Source organism: Apis florea, unplaced genomic scaffold (assembly GCF_048593485.1).
Source record: "Apis florea isolate Af1SG1 unplaced genomic scaffold, ASM4859348v1 contig_1645_pilon, whole genome shotgun sequence".
NCBI classification, from domain to species: Eukaryota; Metazoa; Arthropoda; class Insecta; order Hymenoptera; family Apidae; genus Apis; species Apis florea.
This window is the reverse complement of record NW_028256430.1, coordinates 519,134-540,819: the sequence shown is the minus strand read 5'-3', so window position 1 is coordinate 540,819 and position 21,686 is coordinate 519,134. Positions and strand designations below refer to the sequence as shown.

General features: G+C 38.6%; 1 long non-coding RNA gene across 1 annotated transcript; it reads left to right on the top strand.

Moving 5' to 3' along the window:
- Positions 1-9,346: 9,346 nt before the first annotated feature.
- On the top strand, positions 9,347-21,414 carry LOC147658769 (uncharacterized). Its single transcript, XR_015292051.1, has 3 exons — positions 9,347-9,440; positions 20,024-20,086; positions 20,210-21,414. It is a non-coding gene; the product is annotated as an uncharacterized LOC147658769 (long non-coding RNA).
- Positions 21,415-21,686: the final 272 nt, after the last annotated feature.

Sequence of the window (21,686 nt, the reverse complement as noted above, 5' to 3'; positions counted from 1 at the left end):
AAATGGCTTGTGTAACAGTGTGTTGTTTCTCACATAGCCAGCGTGTTGTCGTTACATACACACTGTACTATATACTATATAGATCGCGAACGGAACATTGATCCTAGTCAGCGCCACCGCGCACTCACTGCACACCATCTGCACACTTACATTATTAATGCGACTACACCACCGCCGCAGGCTGTACGTACCACAGAGACCAATGTTTCTATTTGGAAAATCTTTTTTTTTTCTTTTTTTTTTTTCATTTATTTACTCATTTATTTATTTATTTCGACGGACGGACAAATTCGATCGTGGACATTCATTTGTGGGAATTCTCGGAACCTCGACGATGACGGGGCGGATATAGTGAACCGGCGGAGAGTTGACGGTGCCGACAGTGACGTAGACATCGTTTCGCGTTCGATCGCGTTTCGTAAGCAAACTTCCCTTCCCCCCTTCCCCTCCCCAGTTCCAGAAACTTTAAACGTGTCGTTTATAGGACGATGACAGCGAAAAGAAAAAAGAAAAAAAGGTCGTGCACGATAGTTGCATATCTCCGACTGAGAGCAACGTATACAACAACACTTTTATTCCACGGGGAAGAGTTTAGCAGGGGGGGAATAAAAGGAGGTGGAGAGAGAGGAAAAGAAAGTTTGCCCGTAAAGTTTTAAGCGCATAGTTGCTCTAAGTGCTGATAGAAATCTCTCTCTTTCTCTTTGTCCCTCCATGTTGGGTGTCCGTCCATTTGTCCGTGTATATACCCCTACCCATTTTACTTACTTAGAAGCAGCCAGGTGTCGTTGAAACTCTACTATATAACATAAATATTTCGTAAAATATAACTTCCGCGGTGCTCCGGTAATCGAGTACGAGTGGGCAGTCCGCCTCGAAACCAGTTTGCTCGGTTCCCCGCGGAATGTAAGTACAGCTGTAATTACTTCCACACCGTACTTACTCGGCCACGTGATCGAATCTAGCCATAGGGAATCGAGTCTATGGGGGCATTCTCCTTGATGCGAGCGATCTTTGCGGTATCCGCGCCAATTTCCGTTCCCGTGCAAGAGGCGGGTCGATTCCAGCGAGGTTTGCTCTCGCTGCCGCACCACCACGCGATTCAGGAGAAAGGGAATTCACGGATAAAACGGTCGAGCGTCCTCGAGATTCGCGAGAGCACCTTTCACCGGAGATGAAAAGAAGAGGAGGAGGGTGGGCGCCACGCGTCGCGTCAAGTTCGTTATATGGGTCGTTCTTACGAAACACCATCGAGGACCAAAGCTGAGCAATTGTCGGCCTTGGATAGCGCTCGATCCCAGTGGCGCAATCCCCCGGCAGGACATTGGCCTGCATCCAACGCGATGCGTGCTCTCCTCTGTGATTTACATACCTGCCCTACGCCCGTATAAGCTTCGTAGCTTCCTATATCCCTCGGCTCCTTCTTCCTCCCCTCCCTCGTCGACGACGACAACAAAATACTAGTAATCTTCCCGTTGGATATATTGCTCTTTCGATCGGTAACTCCCTTATCGATAATGAAATCAATTTTGCGCCGCGTTTCGTAGCCTTCCACCACGGCTACGCCTCTGCTCTCCTTTACTCGCCTCCGCCTTGCTAACGTTACCAAGGCTCGGGGGAGATCCTTTTTTGTCGGCGAATCTCCTCCCGCCCGTGTCGAGTGAAATCGGTTTTACGATCCACCGCCACGTCGCCGGATTCTTGGCAAAAAAACTTTACATATCCCCCACGGTTTGAGTTATCGCGATACCATATGCCGATACCGCTCTCTAAAAAGCTCGCCCCCTTGGTCCTTTCTCTCTCTCTCTCGAGCCAATCTCGGACATCCTTGCTCTGTCGAGGTTTTACATATATATATATATATCGGTCAGGAAACAACGACGACGACGACAACAATCGTCGGCCATCGCGTGTAATGGTCTCGGATACCCGTTTTCCTAGTATTTGTTGGCGGGTTCGAAAGCCGCGATATCGTTGGCGGGTTTTGTGACTTGCGTGACGACTGCCATGTTTGCGGAGCGAAGTTGGCGCGGCTCGCCCCATCGCGCCACCTGCGCACCGTTACCTGTACTTCTTATCCGTGTGCATATACGTGTACATACCTATCCCTCTCTTCATCCCCCAACACCATCCCTCACCCTTTGCATCCCGTGCTGGCACCCGTTAAGCGTACGCCGGTGAACCCAGTAATTTCGCGAAAACTGCCACCACCGTCGTCACTGTCGCTGTCGTTGCACTCTTTTCCCTCTCCTCTCCCCTTTCCTTTTTTCTACTCCTGGCTCCTACACGCCACCCGTCCGCCCGACCAACGACGACAACGACAAGAACGAGAACAACAATGAGAATACGTACCACGTGTCTGCACGCGATCCTATCCTGACATTTGGCCATCCCATTTCCAAGTGTTTCCCCCGTGGCAGGAGAGGGAGGTTGTACCTTTAATTCTTAATTGTAACGTTAGATTTACGAGCAGCGGCAGCGTCTCCTTCTATAATTCCGTTAACCTGTTTTTCTTCTCGAAGAACAGAGAGGGAGCTCGATTCGTACGCCGCCTCTCGTCTTTCGCCTTACCCACGAAGACTTTTCTCAATTGCGATCCAAAATGCGGGGGAAATTGCAAGATTCGAAGGGAACGAGTTCTCGTCTACGATCTCGAAACATGCGTGTACGTACACACCATCAATGAGGCGGGGGTAAATGGGGGACCGCGATCTAAACTGGAAGGCTCCGCTGCGTGACCTGTCACCGTGAACGCCGCTAGATTTATACGCGGATGCTAACTTGTCGCATATTTACTTGGTTCCCTTCTCGCGTATCTACTCCCGCCTTCCTCCAGCTTTTTGAGGTACCTTTGCCTCGCCTTCCCTTTACTTAGCCCACCTACCAGGCTTACCCACACACACACGCGCGCGCGCGTTCTCTCTCTTTCTAGCATCCACTCCTTGTCCCCCTTTTGCTCGCACCCCCTCGCGATGACAAGCCGCAACAATGCGAGGGTAGACTGCCCGACGCCACGAGCAGATACCAACTGCCACACAGCGACGACCACTTTTTTCCTTGCCTCCCTTGCGTCGTTTCTTTCTTGCCTATGGGGTAGGTAGGTAGGTATACCTGGCCGCAAATGCCGCGTCCAGGTAGCCAGCCGACTGGTCTGCGTGTATCGACCACCCATATATTCAGGAACTCGTTGCGGGGACCTCGAGTGCAGTGATCCGCATAGAATCGTAACTGAAAAGATCGGACAACAACGGCCGCCGGCCCGCTCTCTCTCAGATTTATTTGTAACGCTATTATCTGTTGCACGGGCTTCGCCGTAGAGAAACTCTCTCCTTCTCTCATTCTCTCTCGATAGTTGTTGCCCCGACCGGTGCCCAACCGGGTGTGTTTGCTCGTTTGATCGCAAAGGCGAAATAAATGGGATCGCGGGAGGAGGAGGAAGGTTATTTTTCAATCTCGCATTATCGTATTAACGGTGTGACGTTCGAAATGGTTTTCATGTAATTAACCGGTCAACCTCGCGAAGCGTACGAATTATTCTCCTCCACTTTTCGAAAACGTTTGTTTCTGCTTTATTTTCTCCTTGCCTCGTTTGTGATTTTTTTTTCCCTACACATGTTTTTCTCCCTTCCCCCTCTTCCCTTTCTTTCTTCTTACTTTCAACGCGTTGGCTTCGTTGGAAACGAGAGAGTAGAAAAATAGAGACACACCGTTTCCCACGTGTTGTTCCCCCCTCGAGGATATTCATGCATTCGGGAGAAAAATTGAATTTATCTTCGATCAGTTTTCTCGCTAATTGTCAATGGTGGAAGTCGCTCGCTGAGGTCACAGATGGAAATCACCAGAGAATCCAGCCTTTCCATCCGGTGTGCTTCGTTTTGTTCCTTGCCAAGCCAGTCATATCGTACGGGCTCTATATATATATATATATATATATATATATATATATACGTATCGAAAGCAACGAATCGCGTGGATCGCGATGGAACAATAACGATACCGACGAAACATTTTCAATCGTGAAGAACACACGTGTATCGATGCGATGTGCCATTGATAAAAACGAGCAACTAAAAAGCAACGTTAAAACAATAGGGAGAATGAGAGAGAGGGAGAAGAAGAAAATCGCGAACAATTTTTTCTTCTGCCAATTATTGAACGCTCGCCAGTGTTAAACGAACCAAGTATCGCGTATATTCTCTCGTACCTTATTTATATATTCCCGCTTGCTCTCCTTGCCCGACGAATAAAACACGTTACCCGGCCACGTTTTGACGTGGTTCAACCCCAGGATCGCGGCAGGCCAAATTTTTGGAAGTTTTTAGCGAAGAATTTGTTCCATTGCACGCAATCTTGACTTATGCATTCGGCCATCGTGGCGGATGCATCCTTGGCATACCTCCACATGCCTACGTGCCCTCCCCTCCCCTCCCCACCCCGTATACGTTTGTATAAACTCGTACCTCGCGTGTGCATGTGTGCAGAATTTACATGTGCACACGTGTACACGTGTAGTAGGAGAGGATAGCAGGAAGGAGGAAGGAGCCTGCTGCTAGGTCTGTGTTCCAAATTCGGGGCAAATCGGTGATTCAATTACGACGAAATGTGAGCGAAAAGCCCGAAAGAGATCTACCGTGATACTTTGCGAAATGCAGTCTCAGCTGTCTAAAATACCGACAGGGCGGAAATGATAGGAATCTTTTACGTAATCGGGAAAATCTCGTAATCGATGCAGCTCGCGATTTTTTTCACGGTGCATTAGCTCGTGAAAAGAGCGGTGCACCTTGAGAAAAGGGACATGTCTCGATTCGTTTAATTTTTCTCTTAATGTCGCGTCACCTTTTTCTTTTCTTTCTTTTTCTTTTTTTTTTTTTTTTTTTTAACAAGAAAGCGCAACGAATCCTTGGCCGCGGGGGGAAAATTTTAAAAATTAAAGCCAAATATTTATACAAGATTTATTTAAGGTGAAAGCGTCTTTATAGGTTCGTACTGTACCTACTCGGTGAGAGAAGCAAAAAAATGCTTAACCAACATAGAACATAAAATCAATACTTTCGGTATAAAATATAATTTTGCATGGATTTCTCGTGTGCAATATATACGTAAATAATATGGTTGAATTGCGGCAAATAATGGAAATTACATAGATATCTGGGGGTTAACTGATGTTTGATCGACAATCTTTTGGACAATATATTTTTTCGATGTTAAAATGTTTTGACGAAATATCATTAAATGAGTGTCATATATAACACTTACCTTAACTAGGATCCATCACATTTATTATTTCATTATTTGTCTGAAGAAATTTTCACTAATCTGTTGGTCATTTTATAACTATATCTATCACGACGAGTTTCAAGTATCCGTTTTTCTTTATACGTTATTTAAAATTTTTCCAAATCACTTTTAAAACATTTCTGGATCCTTTAATTTCGTTTAACGCGTTGCTAAAGGATAAAGAAAGAAAGAAAGAAGGAAAAGAAATAATAATCTAAGCCACTCGCTCAACCGCAGAATTATATTTCACTTCTAAAGAATCGATTTTAGGTTTCATGTTGGTTAACTATTTTTTATCCTTGTTAGAGAGTTATATAAGCTCGCAAAGTCTTTTAACATTGTGTATACCTACACAGTTTGCATTTAAAATTGCAAAACAATGCGTGTGTCACGCTGCAGAAAAACAGATCTCCGCAATCGGCGATCCATTAACGATGCAAATCGATTTGCCTGCATGGTTAATTAGATATAGGTGGGTATACATTTTGCACGTGGCGCGTATTAACGACGGAGAGAATTAATTAAAAACGACGGTTATATAGTTATACACGCACAGAATGAACTCTCTTTGCAATATAAACTATGCGCGGTGCTTTATCATCCCGCACACAGGGCAACAGGCAACCGCACCGCAATCGTGTGCCTTACGCGTGAAAAAAAGCGAAACTTTCGCGTTGTAAGGGAGTAAAATACGCGGTAGATCGTAACAGCTATGATTCAATATTTTTATCCAAGTACACCGAGAAATTTCTCGCCAATGAAACTTCGTCCACTAATACCCCCACTGAGCCTTTCCCTTCAACCTTCGTGAGAAGAATTCCCCAGATTCGCCGAACGAATCAACGCAACAATCTGTCTGCTACGATCTTTGGTCATCGAATCAATTCGGAACTTTTTGCATTTTTCTTTTAACAAAAATTAACAATCGTGTTTCATTTCATAACAATTAAGATTTTTGCAATTAAATGTAAATGGAAACAGGAGAATGATCGGCAAGGGAATATTAAGTAAATAATTTGCAATATTTCTTCTTTAAAACATTATACAATTAAAATTATACGATAATTCTAAATTTTCTATTTCTTTTTTTTTTTTAAATAAAAGTAAAATTAAAAGATTATAATTGCTTTGGTAATTGAAATGTGTTGTATACACATTTTAACATTATTAATAATTTTTATTTCTTTCTTTGTATTGATTAGAACACATATTCTCTTCAAAATAAAGATCGTGATGCTCGTAATAAAATATTTAAACATCAGTGGAAATAAAACTTATTTTAATTTCGTGTAATATACGTCTAATATTTTAAATTATCTTCACTTTAATCCACTTGAGAATTATAATGAAATTGATTGAAGTACGTAATTGAAAGATCGACATATTTGTAACACCCGGAAGTTATCTTCAAGTTAATTAATGACTAGTAAAGGTTAAATGATACATTGAATGGCCATGTGCATGTATAATTTGACCAGTTAAGGATAATTTAATATAATTTAATATTTATAACTTATTTCTCGCGTTGTATTTAAGGAAATGAAATTAGAGATCATTCGCGCATTAATACGAATAAGTTGATAAATTATGAATCGTTACAAATGTTTTTTTTCTTCTTGATTTTACAATTATAAAATTACGTAAAATCATTTTTATTACCAAACTTGTTACGTAAAAGAATTTATCGTAACTTGTGACTTATGACTTGCAAAATTTTATTAATAAAATCAGCACAATTGTACAAGAAACCCCAGGTGCTGTGTGTAACAACATTTCTAGTTGTAATTTCAAAATTACAAACTATAATGAAACGACATATTATGATTCATTTATCATATATCAAAATATAATTCTTTTTCCTTATTTCTAATTGATATTTCTTAAATATGTTATTAACTACATATTTATATTAAGAATTATCATATTGATGAAATTGGTAAATGAATTATCGTTTTTTCTCAAAGATTTACCTTCAATTTTTTTTTTTAATTGTTTTATATTAAATTTATTAACAATAGTTCGACATTTTAAATCATTATATCAATCCTTCTTAACAAATCTTTACAATTCGTTGGAATAATTTTTACACGATTTTAAAAGTAGAGCGAGTAAATTTTCTTCTGAATAAATTTTTTTCAATTCAAGATCCCAAATCCTTGTTTAGAAAAACACTGCTCTTTTTCTGGTTCGTTGAGAAGAAATCTGTTCCATGGTGTTGACGATTAATGGTAGTTCACGCCCAAAAATAAGTCTCATAAAGAAAAAAACATTGTCCAAATTTTCACACTGTCGTTACTTCCAAGATTCTTTTTTTCCATTAACGTACCATTCTATAGATCATTTTCGCCACAATTGTATCTCTTCCATTGTTAAATAGTTTCCATGGTTCCAGGTATGAAATATAAGAAGAATTCAACTTGTCGGTAAATTTTTTTTTCAAAAGTGAAAATCTTTTTGTTTGTCGTCGAAACGAAAGCGAGATTCGAGATGAAAAGAGACTATATAAGGGGTTAAAGATGTCGTTCCTTTATACGAAGGTCAAGACATTTGTTAGAACCCTATCTATAGTACACGCTAAAAGAGGAAATGGATGGGGGTCAGGCTACCTGACTTTTCCAGAAATTTCATTGTACCGACTATCTAGATATAATAATTTTACTGCACACGTTTATTAGAGAGAGAAAGAGAGTGCCGTAATTTTGTTTAGTTATTGCCGGAAACCTTTTTTCCCTGCACAAAAAGAAACAAGTTCGATTCGACCTCGAGTTGAAAAAAAAGCGAAAACTCGAAGACTTATCCCTTCGAGTCACGATAAGATTTACAACATCGACAAGGAGTAACCAGTTATGGAAGTAGAGCTTATTAGTTGCATTCTCGTTAAAACGAGCAATCTATGAATCGTAAGCGAGTCCTGTATCATTTAGGATCGATCCGCGTGGTTCGCCTCTCTCTAAACGTCCATTCATCCGTTCAATAAAGCCAATTAAATCTTCTTGTCGATAGAATAGCTTTGATTGATACGCGTGGAAAGTTCGTTTCCTAGTAGAGGCCGAAGGAAATGGCAGAGAGAGAGAGAGTATATATATATATATATATGTATATACGGCGAAGGAGCAAAGATTCGCCTTGCGTTTCTTCTTCATGGTCGATCTTTTCTAACCGGGGGGATCGTCCGTGGAAGTGCAGTAAACGGAGCAATCGGATGGACGAAGGAACGGAGAGCGGCGCGAGCGCGTTCGAGGCCGACGAAAACAAGGATCCCGAGGCGACCGGTGTACCCCTCGCTGTTTTTGCTTCGTTGGGTTGACGTTGCGACAAAAAGAAGGAAAAGAAAAGAAAAGAAAAAGAAGGGGATGGGCGACAAGAAGGGAGAGGCGTTGGGACTTGCCTGCTCCGGTTCCCCGGCTACCGTCGTTCGATCCGATGATACGTATCTCTCGACGAGTTGTGCGTGTATACACGAATACACGTCTCTTCCGTTCCGTGTACGTATAATACGTACGTGCGTGTCGACGAGGGATTACACAAACGCAGGCCGCGTATGTATGTATATATATATATTGTTTATATACATATATATTAAACGTACGTATAAACGAGCGAAGAAACGCGGTCTCGTAGCAAGGCGCAAGATATACATTAGTGCGTATGAGAGACGTAGTAAGTGGCTGCGTACAGGATACATAAGACTCATCGGTAGATACAGTATATACTATTCGAGTTCACTTTGCTCGGAAACAGTCTACTCGTTCGGTTGGTTGGCACGCTATGCCGACAGGCGTAGCCTTCTCGGAGGTTAGATGCGCGTGATAATGCGATCCACGGCACATCGTATCCTCGAAGAAGCTTGGCGAAGAGAGGAGGAGGAGGAGGAGGAGGAGGAGGAGGAGGAGAAGGATGTAGGAAAAGGAAAAGGAAAAGCAGAAGGTAGAGGCGGGAACGGAACGGAACGAAACGGAGCGGAGTTGTGCTCCCGAAGAGGGAGCAAAAGAGTGAGAGAGAGTTGGTAAGGTATATACCCTTGTTCGCGATGGAGTAGTAGGTAGGTATGTACGGTCGGCAAAGTCCGCTCAGTCGGCACGGATAGAATGGCGGGTGTGGTACGTGACTATGCGCGATAGAAGGAGAAGGTCGAAAGAAAGGACAGAGGGGCGGCAGAGCGAAGGGTGGGTGAGTCAGAGAGAAGAGAGAGTAGTAGTAGTAGTAGTAGTAGTAGTAGTGGTGGTGGTAGTGGTAGTAGGAGGGTAGCTAGTGGAAGGAAGAAGCGGCGGAGGGAAGGTGGTGGTTGGGAGAGCAAGAAGAGCTACCGGAGAGCCACGAGAGGATGCGTTGGTTCCGTTATCGACCTGCAGCAGGGCGTGTCTCTCTTCTTCTTTCTCGCTCGCGCGTCCACCCCGGTAACTTTATCCTTCTTCCTCGCCCGCTCCTTTACCATTGGCCCGACGCGACTAGTTCGTTCTTTGTCTGTCATATAGTAGCGCTCGCGGCGCTCCGGCTCTTCCGTCTTCGTCATCGGCCGGCACGGCAGCTCGGGTAGAACCGAGCGTGACGCGAGTCCGACCGATTATGAGCCTTCAAGCACGAGCCTCTAACCCTTCGACCCAATCCCGGCTTCTATCGTCGTCTCTCTTGACTTCTCGATTGCGCCACGCTCGGGCCCTTAGTTATTGGTATTATTATTATTTGCACCTTTCCGCGCGCGTACATCGCACGCTGTGAGAACACCCTCGCATGCTCTCTCCTCTCTCCCGTATTATATACAATGATCGACCAGCCGGCCTCGTTGCACATGGACAGAACGGGACCTCGCGAGGTGGGCGGAGGGGCGGGGAGGGGGAGGGTGGGAAGGGAGGGAGCTCTCTCGAAGCTGCTGGCTTGTAACGAGTTAACGAGTTTAAAGAAATGACTCACTACTCGCCCGTCTACTCGCACAAAGGATAATAAGATGGAACGTGTGACGAATAATCGCTCGTTAGAAGCGGAACGATATGGTCGCGCGCATTCTTCAGTCCGGCATCGTAGATCGATGATGAACGCTGGTATACGCACGCGGTCGTCGGAGAAACGAGCAGAGAGCCGTCGATTCGATAGACGTGAATGCGTGTTCATGCTCTCTGCATGTTTTGTCTAACGTTCCGTTGCACTCTCGTCTCGTTTTTTTTTTGTCCCTCTTTTTTTTTCTTCTTTTTTTTTTTTTCTTTTTTTACCCCACCCACCCTTTATCTCCCTTTCGTCTTTTTTTTTTCTCTCTGTTCGCCGTTTATTCTTATTGCTCATTTTTCTGTTTTAATAATGGACGTCTCGTTGTGCTTTTAATGCGAGACATTGAAGTCCGACGTATTAACACGCGGCCGCAGTGTCATCCAACAAGTTCGTCATTTTTAATTTCAGCCTTTCAGTTCCCGATCTCGAAAACCACACCCGTTTCTCTCGAGTCTCGTAAACTTTTATCAAAATTATTACAATTATTATCGGTGGGGGCTTGTGCGCGTTGTTCGTTCACAATGGGCTTGCAGAGTGGTTTTTGCAAATGGTGTAATAATGAAGATAACAAGCGAAAACAGAAATGGCGGGTAGTTCTGTGAAATTACGAATAATTAAATTACAACGTCGTTATAATTTCGATTGTTGCTTTGCTCCTTTCATCGAGACTGACGACTATAATTACAATTAGTTTCAAATGTTCAATTACTTTCATGGCGAAATCATCTATATATTTTCTGAACTTTTTCTGAACTCCAAGGTTGCGCAAAGGTGATGCTATTATAAGTCATTCGATTGATCTTGACCGCGATTATTACGCCCCGATGATAAAAATACGTAGTCCCATTTAGGAATTTAAAATCGACAATCTTTTGCCTACTGCAAATTATTCCTTCCTACTCCTGCAAACGAATAATGCTTGTTAAAATTGTTAAATAATAATGTTCTAATTTTTTCTTCGAAATTTTTCTATTAACATTTTTTCATATCATCAGAAATAAGCGAGAAATATCTATTCTATTTAGGTTGGGATGGGATACCTCGCATATTATAACCCTCATCCACCGTTCATTTTCCTAACTTAATTTGTCCCTTAGTATCAAATTGACGTAATGGTAAAAGAATCAATATGGGTAAATAGCTAAATCGTTTTTATTTGAAATACAAAAATGAAATTTTATATCACATATCAAGCGTATTGTCTATAAATAATAAAAAATTACAAAGTTATTCGATAATAGTCACAAAACAAGATTGATTTCTCTTTTAATATATTAACAAACAATTATTATATCGTTCAACATCAAACTAATTTAATTAATTTGAATTTGAGAACAAGTTTTTCGCTTTAATCTATCCAAATTTGACAGCGGTGGGAGAGGTCAAGATGTAATATATGTCCAAACTTTATCGCATTGTTCGATAATAATTTCGCGTATGCAACAAGAGGAAAAGTTGTAACCATTTCGATCGCTAATTTACGAATGTTGCTATTTTTAAAAAAATAGAGCAATTATGATATTAATATATATATATTTATAAATATATAAATTAAATTATTAAAATTTACTTCGTATATTAATTTATCCGTACAATAATATTCAAAAACTATCATATCATCTTTAAAAAAATAGGTTAACGAAGTTAATTTACAGAGAGATTTTTATTCTCTCTTTTATATCAATAAGTGGACGTAAGTGGAATATCGAGATGTTCTGTCAGTTCTATACGATAATTTTCACTATTTTCTATTTTTTTAAAAAGAGCAATTATTCGATGCAATTAATTGAGGAGGTTAGTGGAAAATCGGAGTACATTTCTCTCCAAAAATGAGATAATCCACATTTCACCTATATTATACTATTACGAATTTTCAAAATTTCATGAATATTGCGCGATAATTTGTTTTAATATTCATAACGTAAAAATTTTCCTATTATTTCCTTCAACCTTAATCACAATTCTCTATATCTTTTAATTAAAAAATCGCTTCTATTCTATCGCTTGTACAATTTTTATCATTTTATCATTTGCCTCTTGGTTTTCAAAAATTATCGAGAAATTGGTAATGTAATCGCCAATTTTCAAGATGTTATTATTACAGTAAAAAGAAAATAGGGCAATTATCTGATTAATTATCAAAAAAATTTGAAAAATTCCCCTTCAAAAATATCGGGGTCAATTAGCTATTATATATTTTATATAACTCGGACGGTGACGGGCGAGGAAATCTATCGGTATTTTATTCATTTAATTCTTCGAAAGGGGCTCTTTCATAATGTTTTTTAACTCGAACGTGTAACCTCGAACAGAGTTCCTCGAGCGGAGGAATGAAAGAAAGACAGGCGAAATGGTGTGCGTATTTCTCACGTTCACAATGTAACGTTACCGCCTTCTAACTTTCTACGCGAGTTATGTGGGTAAACTATTACCGAAACAGATAAAACGGGACTAATAAATCCGAGGGCGGGGACCGCGTTAAGCCCGCGTATCGCGAAACGATTTTGCACGTTTGCCCGAAATCGTAAATCGACTTGTGTGTCGTCACCGAATTAAACTCATTTTTAGAGAGAGAGAGAAAGAAAAGAAAAACTTTCAATAGGTTACAGGTAATTCCTTTACAGGTCAAGTTCTGTCTTTAAGTATCGGAGCTAAAGTTTTATGCGTACAGTATCGGAGTAAAGTTTCGTTCCGCGTTTATTAATAATAAATAGCGATTATTGGTTTTTTTAAATCTGTTTAACCTGATGACAGTTTAGTTACTTCTCACTCTAATAAAATTAAATATACATATTTATATAACCACGTCCACGTGAAGGGCTCCTCGAATAATTCACGAGGAAAGAATATTGAAACGAAATTCATTTATTTTTTTTTTATTTCTCGATGATATAATTCATTCAATCATCGTTTCAAATTAAGTCTTCATAGATCATGAAGTGAATAATAATAAAAAGTGAGCTCTAAAATTACTCGAATCTCGTGTTCATTTCATTTCATGATTTTCAACAACGTTTCCATCTCAAAAAATAATAAATCCAACGTATATCGACCACACTGTGAGATATTTCCTTTCTAAATATTTCCTTTCGCATTGTACCATTACCGATACAATCGAAGAAAAATCGCGATTAAATTAGAGAAATTCATCGATATCGAGCGGGAAAAGACGCGGCCGCTTTAATACACACGATGTCCACATGCGAGGCGAACGAGACGATGATAAATACCGCCGTATCGCACGAGAGAAAAATTGCCACGAAATTGGCGGGCCCGTTTCCACCCTTCGAAAAATCGTTGCGCGTCCTCCTTGCGGATCCTCCTCCACGTTGGTTCGTTCGTTGGTTCGTTTGTTGGGATGCGCCCTACACAGAGTCCTCCTCGTTTCCTCGTAATTACCGTGCCTCGCATACCAGCGTGCGGCGTTTCTAGGGCGCGCACCAATGCGACACCGGAGACAAGAGCGGAACAATCGTGGAAAGAGGCGGCGGGGGCTAATCGATAAGTACGGTCCTAAACCGAAACTGACAATGAGAGAAGAATGCCGATGTCATTTGTTCGGTTTATAGATGGGTGAATTAAACGATTATGACGGGGGGGGGGGAGAGGGGATAAATTATTATGGGAGGGGATTGGACATGGACGTGTTGTACAGCGTTTTCCTAGAATTGGTTTTATATTCGGTAATATTCCCTCCTCTTCGGGGATTCGGATTAATTTTGTATTAAAATTTAAATAAATATTAAACGTCGATCTCGGGGATGATAAGGTTGGAATAATAATTTTCGATCGACGTTTTTCTTCCACGATGACGTGGTTACTTTTTCTTTTCTTTTTTTTTTTTTTTCATTCGTTAAACAAAATGAAAAGAGTTATTACTGTAAAATGAAAAGAATGCTAATAGGAAAGACCCCTAATTGGATAGATATTTGCTCTAAGTGATAATAAATTGATGATAATAATTTTCCACGGTTGCTTTTAGAAATTCTTTTTTTTTTTTTTTTTTAATTAAATTAAGTTTCTTTTCCTTCAAATAATAATTATTGACGAGGAGGAATGTCGATAAATTCCTTTTTTGAATCTATATAATTTGATTAGAAGGAAAGAGTTTTGGATTCGCTTCTTCTTCTTCTTCTTCTTCTTCTTATTCATTCGAATTCTAAAAAGAATGTTTATCTATAATCGATAAATTGATGATAAAGAGAGTCGCAAGAATTTCATTATAGATATATAAAAAAAAAAAAAATCATTATTTATATTATAAAATAGTAGAGTAGAATTTCTTGTATTCATTTTTCTCTTTTCCTCCTTCCCCCCTCCTCCCTCCTCCCCCGTCTTTTATTTAATCCGTGTAATTTTCAATTTAAACCCGAAAGGAATGCTGAATCTGACCTAAATCGAAGCTAATGATGAGAAATATACCAATATACCCAGTTCCATAACATCGAGGGCACTGTAGCCAGTGATTTAACGTATTTTCATCAGATTACAGAGAAGGTGATAATTAAATATTCATTAAATGCCCCGATACAGAATCGCTTTTAGCGGTAATCTTGTTTTTTCAATTTGCGGCTGCTTAGATTTAATAAACGAGAATTACGAACATATCAAGTGATAAACTAAATTCATATATATTTTTTTTTTTCTTTTTTATATTAAAATACAAAGATATTAATCATCAACTCGTACGATTAAACTGTTTATACAAAGATTATTAATCGACGTGTTATTCGATTAGCAATATTTACGCGGAACGTATTTCTTCTTTCTGGAATAGAATTATATTTATTTTCTTTTCCAGGTGTATAACAGAAGTATGAATAACATAATAAAATTGGAAATATAAAACGTATTGATGATCGTAACTAACAAATTCGCGATAAGTTTCAGTATCGATATTTCATACACTTTTAATACCGCAATAAATTGGTGAATTGAATTGGCACACAAAGAAACGAATATCCGCCCGTTTAATGTACAAAAGCTGCGTTGTACATGATCATGCATCTTTTTTCTTTTCTCTTTTTTCTTTTTTTTTTTTTTTCATTCCTATTCCTATATTGTATACAATTTTCGATGGAAACAGGGAAGAATACTTTCAACGTATGAAAAAGTTATAGGATACGGAAACAATGTGACATCGGTTTTATTCGTACTGCGAGTGCAATGATGGACTGATCAATTTGATTTGTCACAACAGCAATCGTTACATGCAGTATCTCGTCCAGTGTGTCACAAAGGCTGACAGGAACGAGCAGTTTGGTAGAATTTCATCGATATCTCGCCTCCTCGCGTTGTCATTTACTTAATTAAACACCATATCAATGTGTAAACATTTTAAATAAATGTAAGTACCACTCCCTCCTTTCATCCAAACAGCGTATAACGCATCGCGTTACATGCGTTGATCGGGAAATGGAATAAAATTCTTCGCCAATATCGCACAATTTCAATTAGGGGGTATCTAAAAATTTTTACCAAACAAATTTTATCGGGTAGATTTTATTTCTATAAACGCGTTACCATTATTTTTACGAAACATTCAGTTAAACAGAAAGTATACGCGTATATGTAAAGTAAATAAAACGTTACAATTGGTATCGAATAAAATGTCTGTTTTTTCTTTTTTTCTGAAATCAGTACAGATACTGATTTCAATTTTTCTTTTCTTTCTTTTTTATATAAATTAAATGGAACAGAAGAGCTAATAATAAATTCAATTTTATAAAATGATTTTAAAATATCTTATCTTCGATGATGGGTAACAAAGAGAATTTTCTTACTTTCTTTTTTTTTTTTGTATATATTTTTCCCTCCTCTTTCACATTGTTCTGCGTTAAAAATTATTTTAGTAAATATTCATGAATCCTTTAAATACTTATCGAGTTTTTCACAAATTTGCTTCGAGCAGTTGATAACATTAATAGAGAAATCGATACACGTGCAGTGCTTGTTCTTATTTTCATATCTTCCTCTGTTATAAGAATCGAACTCATCGTTTTAACCCATAAACTTTAATGGCTATATCACTCCAAGGACGATCGTATCGAACATTTAATAAAATAATTTTCCGGAATTTGATGTAAGGATTTCTCTTGAGAATAATATTCTCCATCGTAACGTTTTAACTGTGCAATAATAAAATGAAAGCAAAAAAAGTGTTTCGAGTAAATTTTGTTAAATATGATTGAGTAAAATAAAGGAAGAAAGAGACGAAGATCCCTCCATCCCTTCTTCCCCTTGTCGATTCAACGAAGTTTGTCGCCCGTTAAATTGTTTAATTTCTTCTTTCCGTTTAATTACAAAAAAAAAAAAAAAAAAAAGAAAGGAAGAAATATTACGAAAAGTATAATAGCAACGATGCATGCATTGATTTTCAACTCATCCATTACATTACGGAAGATAAATAAAATGTGGCGCATTGAAAAAGTTTACAGATTCTCGTAAACGATTTTTTTCAAATATACCTTTTTTCACTCGCCAATACCTGTAAATACGATACGACTGTACGTTTAACTCGAATAATTGCACCCGTTCCAGAGTTTCTCTCGGGTTTATTATAAATGCAACGTATTTACCTTGGCAAATTAAATGTATCTGGATGACGACGCGACTTACGGAACAAGTTTGAAACGAATCGTTTCGTATCGTCGAGAACCGTCGAGGCTCCAGATCGTTCATAATTCCTTACCGATCTTCGTGTATTTACCTCACGCAGTTGTCCAACCTTCCCTTCTCGTCGTTTTAAATTTCCATAACGTTCTCATAGGGTTTCGATAATAAAACGGGCGAGAAACGAGAAAATATATATATATATATATATATATATATAATACGCGTGTATGTAACGCGGCTCGATGTTCGCTGATTCGGTTTCTCGAAACATTTCATCGAATGAAAGCCACCTCCGCCAATTTTTCATTCCCCTCGATTCAATTGTAATTTTTTCTTTTTTTTTTTTTTTTTTTTCCACGTAGACTCCTCGCCACCCGTCGCTGGAATTTATTCGTTGGTTCAAATTTATCGCGGTAATTGTATTGACCGCGATAACGTTTGTAATTTTCATTCGGCCTGAATACCGAAAAATAAAATATGTCGAAAGGGGTGGAGGCAGAATAGGGGAGAGACGCTTGTGGGTACACGCATCGATTTCGATACGATTCTACGTTCTATGCTCTCTGATATTTTAAGCCTGAAAATTCGAAATGGTTATTTATTCTAGATTAATCTGTCGTTATTATAATATTTTTCCATACGTTCGTTACGTTCGATTTTTGGATCATCCGGAATAATCGAACGTATAAAATCATTCGGGTTTTTAATCACTGCTGTATATTTTGGTAAATAATAAAACAATTGCAATTTATTATATTATTTTGTAGCGAACAATTTGAATTTTTTTTTTTTTTTTTTCGTATGCCATGTATATTTCCAATTAAGACGTTTCTTAACTATTCGTCAAACCTTTTTATTTTCTATCATTATAGTCTCTTTCTTAAAATAATTAGACCGCTTCCAGATCTACTAGAAAATTCAATATATAGGGAGCTGTTATTTATTTTCTTCAACTTTTGAACACTTCAAACGGAACGTATCGTTGGAAAAATAGTAGCAGATGTAGTAAACAAGAAATTTTAATTAAGAACGGAATTGTTATCGATAAAAAGGAAATCTTTTAGAAATCTGAAAAGAATTAAGGAGCCGGCATATCGTACATTTCCAACGAAATTAATATATCCCCCCGGCGAAAAACGTGGTGCGACACGGGTAATGGAGACCGCGTGGGCGTTTGCATTGGTTCACTTCTCGAGCGTAGATATAGATCCTATCTATTGAGTCCTGTGAATAGCACGGTTACATTGTCGTAAAGCGTGAACCGGTCTCTGTCTCTTAACGCGCACCTATATATCCCCGGCTATTGATACCTATATCTACCTGCCTATCCTCTCTTCTTCCTTCTCTCACCATCGTTTTCATATATATATATATACATACTCCATCCTCGTATCCACGGTGTTTCTCGAAAAGAGCGGGCGTTATCCGTGTCTGGTCAGTGATTTCGACGAAGAATATGAGTATACCGGCGAGGATAATAAAACAAGATCTCTCTTCTCCTTCGAAACGGTGGACACGATCGGGATAATGGAGGGGGCCACGTGGGTGTCTAAACTGGATCGGGTTTACACATACAGTATTCCCCCATTGGAAAACGTTCGAAACGTTGGCCGTAAAGAACGGACCGATACTTACCTAACCGCGTGCACTTGCGGATACTAAGTGCTTGAACGTACGTGTACCTAAGCATACCTACAGCTATTAATACGTGCAAGCATCTCTGCTTTTCCTCCTTTTTTTTTTTTTTCCTCTACTACTCCCTTTTCCCGCGCTCGTTCGTTTCTTACTTTTCTACTCTCTTTTTTCCCTTCTTCTTCTTCTTCTTTCTTTTCTTTTTGTATTTATTTCCCCGGTTTCTTCGTTCTACCCCTCCATACATTCCCTTTTCTATTTATTCGAGCGGAGCGGAGGCAAAGCAACGATTCATCGAGCGAGCCGCGCGGTGGGAGAATCGTGAAAAATAATCGAGAACACTCGCCGCTTATGAAATCCCCGATAGTAACCCGATAATTCTCGCTGTACTATGAATAAAATCGCATCTATTCGACGGCAACGAACGATTTTCTAAACCTCCTCCTCCTCCCACCCATCCACCCCCTGTCCTCACCCACCGTTTTCACCCACCCCCATTGTCAGATTCTCCTGGTACGAGCATTTTTTTTTTCCCTTTTTTTTTTTTTTTTTTTTTCAAACCGCGGCCACGCAGAGGAGCGGTTTTGTTTTTATCCGGCAACTACCTGTTTAATAGGGGCGGGGAAGTGCAGCCGCGCTTTTATTCCTTTTTTTTTTCTTTTTCTCTTCTTCTTCTTCTTTTTTCCATCCACGAACGTAGTTTAGTATATATATATATATATATACTAGTTCGAGTATGCGAGCATACGAGGGAGGAGAAGGTGGAGAGAGAGAGAGAAGTAGAATGGTGTAAGTATTTCTCACGTTCTCCCGTGCGATGAACCGTCTTCTAGCTTTCTACGCTCGTTGCATGCGTAAATTGCGCGGGATCCGATGCAAAAATACAGGTGAAAAGCGTGGCGAGACTTATTCTCGTCGCGGTGCACAACAACCGCTTCAATATCGATAGAGATGCGCCTCCACGTCCCCGTGTTATTCATGATTTTTCCGCGCGTGCCCCGCGCGCTATTTCGCGAATAATCACGACTCGTCCACGTTTTGAAATAAAAAAAAAAAAAAAGGAGAAAAAAATAACAATTGGAGCGGCAGCTTCTCGTCGTAATGACATTCGGCTAGGTAATATTTTAGCGAGACACGAAGGAAAGGGAGGAAGGAGAGAGTGGACAGATCGACGCGATACTCGTGGATTACTCGATTTGAGCGACGTTGTTAATCCCGCCTTGAACGCGATTTTAACGAATCGGATAAAGCGAAAAACACGTCTTTTATATCGCGTTGCCACGTTCTAAATCTCATGATCCTTCCTGCCCTGAATAATTTTTTTAAAAAAATAAAATTCGGATTCGTTTTTTCGTATTATCATATGAATAATAATTTTACTTGGGCGTAAAATTTTTGAAAAATTTCGACGATTGATTCTTTTGATCACGCCCAGTCTCCCCGATAAAAAAGGTAAGAAAATATCGGCACGATCGATGTTTAAATTAATGCACTTATTTACGATCCCGTTACTTTTCAGATAAGCCGGGTACATCACGGAATTGCAACTGAAAGTGGTTCTGGTATAACTAGCATCAGGCCTGTAAGCATGTTCGTGTTTTAATGGCGGAGGTCCTTGAAAGTACCTTGAGGACAGAAAGAGTTAATAAGCGTGAAAGGTATTTGCTTTGCCAGCTAGGTGAAATGCGATTATTTTTCTCGACAGAAGGAGAAGTATTTTGCGTATTTCTCACGTCCGGAGGAGGACAATGAACCAACTTCCAACTTTCTAAGCCTTGTACGCGTGCCGGTACAGAAGGAAGAAAATGAATTCACCGATACATAATGTAACAAGTATTTTATAATTAATTCCAACGATAGGAAACGATCCGCCACAACGCTCTTCTCCTACTAATGCTTTCTGATAAAATTGCGAGATATCATGCATCATGCATGATCCATAATCGCACCATTTTCCATACATTTTTGCAACCCATCAGAATTATATTAATAACCGACGATTCATCGACAAATAAATTTTCTATTCTTTTTATTACAGAGCTGTAAATTTCAGTAATATATATATATATACATTCAGTAGATGTAATATAATATAGGCTTCATTTCAAAATAAAATTGTTTGAACACTTTACGGTGTACGGTTGTGGTTATTAATGTAACGTTAAAACTTTAGAAAGCTTTGCAAATATGTATTTAATTAAAGTATGTGTTTATACGAGTGTGTATACGTTTGATTAAAATTTTATAATTAATTCCAACATCCTCGGTTGTTAAAAATCTTCATGGTCAACTTTATGGTCAACGTTAACTTTTTAGTACCTATTTAAATAAGCTATTTGTTATTTTCATAACACACAAAATGCGAAAGATGGAAATCAAATTTATTTCATATGTGTTTAAACACAATAAGTGAAAAATATTAAATTCCATGATTATAATTAAGTGAAATGTTTTTTTTTTTTTTTTTTTTTTTTTTTCCTGAAAATACAGCAGCACAGTGCAGAATCAAATATATATTTAAAAGATAAGTATAAATCAGATAACTGGATTAAATTCCAGAAAATTTCAACGTGCCATCTTCTCTCAAATTATATTCTTCAAATGCACAAATCTAAAATTTGATTGAAAATTGATGAAAAAATATTCGAAAAAAATTCCACATCTATGTCTCTCCAATTATATTTCTCTATTGTAAAATTATAAATTTGAATAAAAATTTTGCTAAAATCAAAAATTTCAACTTTGAAGCGGAAGAATATAAATTGGACAGGAAGTGGCAGGTAAAATTTTTCCAAAAATTCCGAGACAGACGAAATTTTTCACTTTGTATTAGGTAATTCAAATTTTTTACTTTGTATTAGAAAAATATACTTGGTCAAAAAATGCTAAATACAAATTTTTTTTAAATAATTTTTTTGATTCCAAATATTTCTTATAATTCCAAGTTTAATTAATTTAAAATTTCTGGCATTAATTTAAACAATTCTATATATTCTATAATTGCTCTTTTTTTTTTTTTTTTTCAGAAAGTTCTTTACATTTAAAGACATTTATCTAATCGAAACTACGCATGTATTACAAATCTTACGAGATGGAGTAACTGTAATAATTACTGATAAAAAAAAAAAAAAAAAAGGAAATAACGAAGAATATATATTAAATCTAAATTCATAACTCGTCGT